The sequence below is a fragment of the Aegilops tauschii genome, chromosome 7 (assembly GCF_002575655.3).
Source record: "Aegilops tauschii subsp. strangulata cultivar AL8/78 chromosome 7, Aet v6.0, whole genome shotgun sequence".
Lineage (NCBI taxonomy): Eukaryota > Viridiplantae > Streptophyta > Magnoliopsida > Poales > Poaceae > Aegilops > Aegilops tauschii.
The window spans coordinates 184,995,502-185,005,121 of NC_053041.3; the positions used below are offsets into that span (position 1 = coordinate 184,995,502).

General features: G+C 46.2%; 1 non-coding gene across 1 annotated transcript; it reads left to right on the plus strand.

Moving 5' to 3' along the window:
* The first annotated feature begins 416 nt into the window (after window positions 1–416).
* Window positions 417–8,905, plus strand: LOC109741785 (uncharacterized). Its single transcript, XR_002227687.4, has 5 exons — window positions 417–653; window positions 1,460–1,518; window positions 2,055–2,150; window positions 2,279–2,329; window positions 8,593–8,905. It is a non-coding gene; the product is annotated as an uncharacterized protein (transcript).
* Window positions 8,906–9,620: the final 715 nt, after the last annotated feature.

Genomic DNA, 9,620 nt, shown 5'->3' on the forward strand with positions numbered 1-9,620 from the left:
CTAGTGACAGTTAGCCATTTCACCCCAAACTGAAAGCGACAGTGTGCTATCATCGAAGAATCGAGTTGTATCCATTAGTAATTTCTTTCTGAATCTTCTCAAAGCAACTACAAAGTTCCCGTTTCATTAACCCCGCGGCAAAATTTTGAGGCCCAGCTGAACCGACGGCCCTTGCACCGACCGGGTTCCATCGTTCAACGCCATTCCTGCAACGGAACTGCTAAATCTCAGTCGACTGAGACTTCGCGAAGTCTCAGTCGACGAGCTAGCCATTGGATGCTTTGGTTGTTCCAAGATTCGTGTTCGGTGCTTTGTCCTATGTTTCGGCCTATATAAGGCGCCGACCAGCCCGTTTTTCTTTTTTTTTTTAGTCGGAGCGTCATCGCGCTTGCCTTTTGTGGGCTGGACAGGTGCTCGGGTGGGCCTTTTTGTTTGTTTGTTCTTTTTTTTACTGTCTTGTTTTTTTGGCCGCAGTAAAGAAATGGAATGGGAAGCGGCGGCCGAGAGCACCCCGTGGCCAGTAATCAGTCCATTTCTTCGTCTATCTCTCTGTTCTTTCTCTGTCAAAAAGCCAAAGATCTCTGCGGTGGAACGAAAGAAATCGCCTTTGCTCTTGAACGGCCAGTGAGAGCCTGGGCGATGTTGCTAGTGGAGTAAGTGTTACCCTCTTTCCTCCAATTTTTTTGTTTATTTGTTGGCGCTCTGCTTCAGATCTGAGGGGATTGGGTTCCATTTTTTGTTTGGATCAAGTCTAGATTAGTAGCTTGAAGCATGGAATCCCTCCCAGATTTAGTCCTTTTTTCGTGTCCTTTTTCTTCAAGCAGTGGTATGTAGTGCGTCCATTTTTGTTTGATTTTTTTCAGATTGCCGAAACCCTTGTGCAATCAGTAGCATGTTGAAATCATTCTCTGGAAACAAGAGGATTAATACTGAACCTATCACTAGGAGTGACATGTTTTTTTTTCAGATTTTGCTGAAACCCTATTAATCAGTAGCTTGTTTTGAAACCATTCTCTGGAAACAAGAGATTATTACTGAACCTATCACTAGGAGTGGGCTTGTATTTTTTTGTTTTTTCAGATTTTTGCTGAAACCTATTAATCAGTAGCATGTTCAAATCTTTCTAAGGAGTCAAAGAGAATGATTACTGAACGTATTTTCTAGCAGTAGCATTTTTTTTGTTTTTCAGATTTTGCTGAACCCTAGAATCAGTACCATGCTCTAATTTTTTCTATGGAATCAAGATAATGATTACTGAACCCATCACTAGCAACGGCATGTTGATTTTTAAATTTTCAGATTTGTACTGAAACCCATTTTTCTGGTGTGGTACTGGTTTTTTACAGTTTTGTGCAGGTGCAAAAGCTCAACAGCACTAGAGCTGACCTGATTGATCTATACATGTGTAGGACCAGAACTAGTACTACGAGTACTACTAATCTTTTTTTTTGCTTTGTAGGTACTTAGAGATTAATTAGGATCTTTGGCCGAGAAGATCTGGAATAGTATTGAGCAAAAGTACTGCCAGTACTGCTATTTTTATGCTATGACTTTTTGAGAGTCATTAAATCAGGGAGACTTCGTTTGCAGGAGAACAAATATTAATTAAGCTAGTTCTTCCATGCTTCTATACAGGAGGAGCATGTGTTTTTAGGGTGCCTAAGTTGACCTTTTGTTAGGATATAACCTCTACTAGTCATTTTTTTTGACAACTTGATCTTGCTGTTGTTTCTGCTGAGTGCCGACACAGCGGGGATATTTGTTGGCACATGCCCCTAGTAGTTTGTCACCACTGCTATATTAGATTAATTAGGGGCAACAATAGTTCTTTTTTGTTGTGTATAAATAATGGCGCTTAGCATCTGGTAAGCAGGATTTGGGTTCACACCACAGTCATAAACATACAGGAATAAATGCTGAAATCTAGATATTTTGCAATCATTCATTTTCTAGTTATGCTTTTCTGAATCCAGTTTTTTACTTTTTCATATTTGTGCTGTTAGTGAGTTACCCATTTAATTATTTTCTTTTTTGCTTCTATTTTATGCGCACAGGAGATGGCTTGTGGAGTTTGTTTGAACCATTGCAACTATGAGAGCGAGGGAAGCGGTTTCAGCATGTATGTATGGGAGCACTTCAAAAACGCAGGGGTAACTCACTAGCTTCTTTTTTTAATATATTTTCTCATTTTTTATCTTTTGTTTCTTTTTATATTAGTCTTTGTCATGACACCACTCCTAACTTTTGTTCTTTGCTTTTTTGTGTTCAACCAAAATAGGTTGTGCCATGCAATGAAAGGGTCCGTTTCAACAACATGATGGGAGCGAAGGTGACGTTTGTGGCAAACCAAATACATAATTCAAATCTGAACTGAAAATCTGAACTATAAGCTTTTTGTAGGGTTTTTAGTTTTTGTAACTCTGAACTGCATTTTTTCAAGTATGGATGTACATGTTTTCCAGTTTTCAGCTTTTTTTTTGTTTTCGGTATACTTCAAGTAAAAATCTGAAATTGTTTTACTTGTTTTTGTTATATTTTTTACTATTTTTTGTTATAATACACATTTTATATTCTTTTTCCTGGAGAGGTTTTTTTAGGAATGATAGTTTGATAGAACACTCATATTTGTCTTACAAGTCAACCCTCGACTCTTAATTGGGGGCTTTTTCGTAGTTTTGTAGTTGCACCCTAGGACCCTGCTCCCAGTTGCATGTCAACTATTGGCACTCAACTAGGCTTTTTTCATAGTTTGTAGGGGGGAGGGGCAGTTGGAAGTCAACCCTTGACTCACAATTGAGGCTTTTTCGTAGGCTTTTGTAGTTGCACCCCAGGCCCCCGACCTAGTTGCATGTCAAGTATCGACATGCTCCTAGGGAGGCTTTTTCATAGGTTTTGTAACTGCCCTAGTTGCAAGTCAACCCTTGACTCACAACTAGGAATTTTTTCATAGGTTTTTGTAGTTGCCCCCAATTTCCAAGTCACCCCTCGACTCGCAACTAGGGGCTTTTTCATACATTTTCTGTAGTAGCCTGAGTTGCAAGTCAACCTTTTGACTCACATCTTGGGAGCTTTTTCCTAGGATTTTGTAGGTGCCCAAGTTGCTAGTCAACGCTTGACTCACAACCCGGGAGCTTTTCCTCGGGATTTTGTAGTTGCACTTGCACCCCTAGGGGCCCGACCCAATGCCAACTCAACCCTCGACCCACAGCTAGGGGCTTTTGTAGGGTTTTGTTGTATTTTCCCAGGGCTTTCTTGTCATAGGGTGAGGGGTGGGGTAGTTGGAAGTCCGAGGGGGAGGGCATTTGCATGTCCAGCAGTAGGCATGCACTTGCAACGGTCACACCCCAACTGCAATTGCATGCCTTCCAACAAGGGATGCAACGAGTTTTTTTGGGGAATTGCATGACCGATACTGGGCATGCAACTACAACTGTGACCACCGACTACAACCGCATTTCGTTAGTTGGCTTGCAACTACAAGTCTCACGCCCAACTGTAATTGCATGTCTGTGTTTTTGTCGTAGGGCGGCGGAGGAGAGAGGGGGTGACGTAGTTGCAAGTGGGGGGGGAGTTGCATGTCCGGTACTAGGCATGCAACTGTCACCCATGACTGCAACCGCATGTCCGATAGTAGCTTGCAACTATAGGTGTCACGCCCAACTATTACTGCATGTCTCCCTACCGAATGCAACTGGCTTTGTGTTTCTGTTGGAGGGGGAAAGAGAGAGGGGAGGTGAGGTAGTTGCAAGTCGAGGGAGGTGGTAATTGCAAGTGCAGTGCTAGGAATGCAACTGCAACAGTCACCCGCAACTGCAATTGCACCACTGCTAATGTTGTTGCAACTAGTCTTTTTGTTTTGTTGGAAAGTGGGAGTTGCATGTGTCATACTAGGCATGCAACTGTAGTCGTCACCCCCGACTACGAACTGCATGCCTTTCAAAGTGGTCGCAACTAGTCCTTTTGTTTTGTTGGAAGGTGGGAGTTGCATGTCTGATACTAGGCATGCAACTGCAATTGTCACCCCCACCCCGCATTTGCATGCCTTCCAACATGTTTGCAACTTCATGTCCGACAGTAGGCTTTCAACGGCAAGTGTTGCCCCCAACTGCATTTGCATGTCTCCCTACCAACCCGAACCGGCCTTGCGTTTTTGTTGGAGGGCGGCGGGGGTGAGGTAGTTGCAAGTCTAGTTCTAGGCATGCAACTGCAAGTGTCACCCCCGATTGCACCTAAAATCTCCCAACATGGTCGCCACTGGTCTATTTGTTTGTGGGAAGGTGGGAGTTGAAGTATGATACTAGGCATGCAATTGCGACTGTCACCACCGGACTGCAACTGCATGCCTTCCAACATGGTTGCAACTGGTCGTTTTGTTTTGTTGGAAGGTGGGAGTTGCATGTCCAATATTAGGCATGCAACTACATGCTTTCCAACATGGTTGCAACTGCATGTTCAACAGTAGGCTTGCAACTGTAGGTGTCACCCCCAACTGCATTTGCATGTCTCCCTACTGACCATAACTAGTCTTGTGTTTCGAGTACTAAGAATGCAACTACAACATTACCTCCGACTGCAACTCTCCCAACATGGTCGCAACTAGTCTTTTTGTATTGTGGGATGGTGGGAGTTGCATGTACGATTCTAGGCATCCAATTGCAATTGCCACCATGGACTGCTACTGCATGCCTTGCAACATGGTTGCAACTGGTCCTTTTTGTTTGTGGGGAGGTGGGAGTTGCATGTAGGCATGCAATAGCAATTGTCAGCCCGACTGCAAATGCATGCCTTCCAACATGGTTGCAATTGCATGTCCGACAGTAGGCTTGCAACTGCAAGTGTCGCCCCAACTGCATTTGCATGTCTCCCTACCGACCACAACTGGCCTTGTGTTTTTGTCGGAGGGCGGCGGTCGGTGAGGTAGTTGCAAGTTGGGGGGGGGGGTAGTTGCATGTCTAGTAATAGGCATGCAACTGCAACTGTTACCCCCGGCCGCAACTCTCCAACGTGATCGCAACTGGTCTTTTTGTTTTGTGGGAAAGTGGGAGTTGCATGTTCGATTCTAGGCATCCAACTGCAATTGTCAACCCCGGACTGCAACTGCATGCCTTCCAATGTGGTCAACTGGCTTTTTTGTTTTGATGGAATGTGTAAGTTGCATCTCTGACACTAGCATGCAACTGCAAGTGTCGCCTCTCGACTGCAATTACATGTCTTCCAACATGGTTGCAACTGGGTTTTGTTGGAGGGGACGACAGTGAGAGGAGGGATAGTTGCATGTCCGACACTAGTTATGCAACTGCAAGTTGCATGCCTTCCAATGTGGTCGCAACTGGCCTTTTTGTTTTGATGGAATGTGTAAGTTGCATCTCTGACACTAGCATGCAACTGCAAGTGACGCCTCTCGACTGCAACTACATGTCTTCCAACATGGTTGCAACTGGGTTTTGTTGGAGGGGACGACGGTGAGAGGAGGGATAGTTGCATGTCCGACACTAGTTATGCAACTGCAAGCATCACCCCCGATTGCAATTGCATGTCTTCCAACATGGCTGCGACTAGGTATTGTTTTGTCAGAGGGGCGGCAGGGAGATGGGGGCAGTTACATGTTTGACGCTAGCCATGTAACTGCAAGCGACGCCCCCAACCACATCTGCATGTTTTCTAACCTGGTTGCAACTCGCCTTTGTTTTGTCGGGAGGAGGGGGCGACGAGGAGAAGGGGGACAGTTGCATGTCCGACATTAGTCATGCAAAAAAGGTGAGACCATTGTTGTACTAACCTAAGCAGCTAGAGGTGAGACTAGCTTTTGATTTCGAGAGGGGACAATCACCGGCAAACAAGGAAGAACACAATCAATGCAATGCACAATATGATGCATGATCATGACATGGCAATATGACGTGATTTGGTCTAATGCAACTAGCAACAGAAAGGTTTGGGTTGATTTGAACTCAAGGTTCGAATTCAAATTCAACTATGAATTCAAATAGTGCATTATCATGTTTTCACCTATACAGCAGGTATAACTTAGTTTGACATGCATGAAAATGATACAGATGGATAGATTGCATTTTTCTGATAATTTTTCATATATAACTTGTTTGATTTGGAGCTACGGTTGAATTTCTATGAATTTTAGAAGTTTATACTATTTTCTGGAATTTCCTGTATTAAAATTAACCCAGAAAATGAGTTATGGCGTCAGCACTACGTCACTGTGACGTCAGTAGGTCAACTGACCCGGTCCAGGTCAAACCTGACCAGTGGGGTCGACACGTCAGTGACACAAATAACTAACAGGGTTAATTAAATCTAACTAATCAAATTAACAGCCATTGGGCCCACTATCAGTGTCAGCAGGGTTAATTAGTCCTAAACTAATCTAGTCAGGGCCGGGGCCCACTTGTCAGTGACCTAGGGGAAGTCAAACCCCTGGTCAAAAGGTCAAACGCGCCGGCGGCGACAGACGCGACGGAGGGGCTCGGGAAACGCCCTCCGGCGACCATCGGGCTCGGCGTTTGGCCCTACGGGCTGCTGGACGTGCACCGCATCCAACGGAGCAGGCGGCTGGGCGAGGGGAGGTCGGGAACTACGGTGGCGACCACTTGGGCGGCGGCCGGAGCTCGGGCAACGGCGGAGAAGGCGCTACAGGGCACGGCAGGGCGAACCCGTGGGTGCTTCAGGTTCACAGGAGCGCGGCGAGCACGCTGGTGATGCTCGGGCGAGCGGCCGAGCTCAGGAGCACGGAGCTCGTTGGCAATGGCGGCGGCGAGCTTCGGTGCTCGTGGGGAATGGTGCTACGGCAACCCAACGGGGACAGGGTTAGGGGGAAATGACCGGGGGCTCACCGCGGTCACGAAGAGCTTCTCGGCAAGCTCGGGGAGGCACGGACGGCGTCGAATCGACGGTGGGGTTGCCGGCGGCCGAAGCTCGAAGACGATGACGATGCGGTCGTTGCAGGGCGTCCGGAGTGGCTTCTTTCGGTGGAGAGGCGTAGCGCGAGGTGTCGGAGCTGCTGGGCATCCTAGCTAGGCGAGGGGGGCTCAGTGGCCACGACAACGGCGAGCGGCGTCGACGAGCTCCGCTCGGGCGGAGAGGAAGAGGGAGCAGAGGAGGGGGAAGAGGTCGGGAGAGAGCAGCGAGTGAGGGAGAGGAGCGAGGGGGTCGAGGGGAGGTGCGTGGCGTTCACAGCCGCGTCGGGAAGCGGCGGAAAGCAGGAGATGGCGCGGGCGCGTGCCGGCGTGCGGCGAACACACGCCTCGCGTCCTTCTGGCGCGAGGTGGGAGGTGACTGGCATCGGCCAGCTGGGCTGGGCCGGCTCCTGGGCCGCACAGGTGAGGCCATCCAAAACCTGACGCATGTAAGCACATGATGTTTATTCAGAGTAAGCTCACGCATTGTTTTTTTGGATCTGCACCTTACTTTCGTTTTGATTTTGTTGTCCCAATATCCTAATTGCAAGTGTACTGCTAGAGATGGGTTCATTAAGTACAGATAGTTCCTCTTTTGATTATTTTTAGGTCGAGAGGTCCCCGGTGAAGCTGGATTTTGCAGAGAGTTCTTTTCACCTGAGTTAACCTGAATGTGTGTTTGTTTGTCATTTTTTTAGTTCTCTGAATCTGTGTAGTAGTTTTTCCAGGAATAGTCTTGTTGAGTTTGTAGCTGAATTAAAGGGATTGTTAGCAGTGGTATTTGGTAGGCAGGCTTTTGTTTAAAGAATGAAAATGGACCAAAATATATCTGCATGGTGCGTATTGCTTCAGTTTAACTTGGCATCAACCTTATGTGCTTCCACAACACTCTTTTTTCAAACGGACACTTGCTAACTACAGTAGCACTAAGTCCTCTTTTTTTCTGCAGTCAACATGGATGTGATGTCATGTGTGCTGACGGGGGCTGTAATTTTTGGTGACTTTTTTCGCTGTGCGTCGATGCATGCTTACATTTTCAAATACTAGCAGCAGATCAGTTGCTTGGGGGAGTGGGGAGGGGTGGACATGATTTGGGAGATGTTTGAGGGGCGATGACATTGTGGGATCCCAGGGGAATGATTATATATTTTTTGTCTTGTTTTTTTTAACTCAAGCAATCACTAAAGTTTGTATATTCGTGAAGTAGAGTCAAGACAATGTGTATGCCTGTTCCAGGTTCAGTTTTTGTTTACTATAATGACAACGATGGTGTCTTTGTTATGCTAGCCAGATTTTTTGTAGGCTTGGCAGTGCCCTGCTTGAGATAACAAACATCAAATCATTTGTAAAAGCTGGCTACCCAGTCCTGGGCTTTGCACGCGTGTGTGTGTTGGGATGAATGTTTTTCATAACAGAGATCACAACTAGTAGCTGCTGGATATATGTTCAGATTGTTTTTTTTCTGTTCAGATTTTTTTAAATGCGCATGTGTTCAATCTCAGAGATAGTGTCGCTAGTGCACCAGGCGGGCATGATATGCTGATTTACAAACTAGTAGTAGAAATTCTCTTCTAGCTAGTGCCACGATTTTAGCTGCTTCTTTGTCATACTTTCTCCTACCCCCTCTATTTTTAACTTGTTTTCAACACTAATGTATCATATACATTTATGAATACAACAGTGCACAGACACTGACATGGATGACGAAGGATGCGACCCTGAGCAAAAGAAATGCAAAAGGCAAAGAGCAGTGTGTTGAAGATATAGAGTCAGAAGAGGGAGGATATCATGTAGAAATCACGTACATGGAAGTGTCGGAGGGCTTGCCTACACTGGTTTGTAACCTCTAAATATATTCATATGTTTTCTAGAGTTTTAGTAGTTGATACAGGACGTTAACTAGGAAAAACATGATCTTTAACTTGTTGTGTTGCCTTGTCTCCATGCTTTTTGCTGTAGTTTTAAAATAGCTAATGCATGAATTTTGTTAACTAGCTACTTGGTGTCTATGTAAGTTGCTAGTTGACTTGCTGAAAAAACATCCATAAGTTCTTGTGATCAACTCCATGAACCATGGACGGCACCGTTCAATTTAGCATACAGTTTCTTGTCTCTATCTGCTGGGCTTTATTTTGTTCCTTTTTGTTTGTCCAATAGCTTTTTTCACATGTGTTGGTAAAAAATATTTTCATAGGCCAGCCCGACCCAATCAGAACAAACAAATTAAGAAAGCCCAGCCAAAACAAACAAACAAACAGGAAAATAAAGAAAAAAAAACCCAGAAGCCAGGTCGGATACAGTCCAGGAGAGGGAGAGCTGGTCAACAGGCCTAATCTGCATGGGTGACATCAGCCGACTGAGACTTCAGTCGACTGATACGTAGACAGACCCTTCCTGCAAACTTCCAACAGTCAAACCCCTCAACGCTCCTCCCTCCCACGTCCCTCCCCCCTTGGACCGAACCGCCGCGCGCCCAGACCACTCTGACCAAGTCATGCATGCACGCACGCTCTCGGCCAATCCCACACCGTCCAAATCCTCACCTCCACCACCATCAACGGCCCCCGTGCCGGCCACGTCTCTTCGGGAAACCGCCCGTCCCCCGCCCCACCCATGTACTCCACCGGCGCCACTTCCTCGTCTGACTCCGACCCTATATAAGATCCTCCTCGGCTTGACAGAGCTCACGAGAGACACCAGCCCAATCAC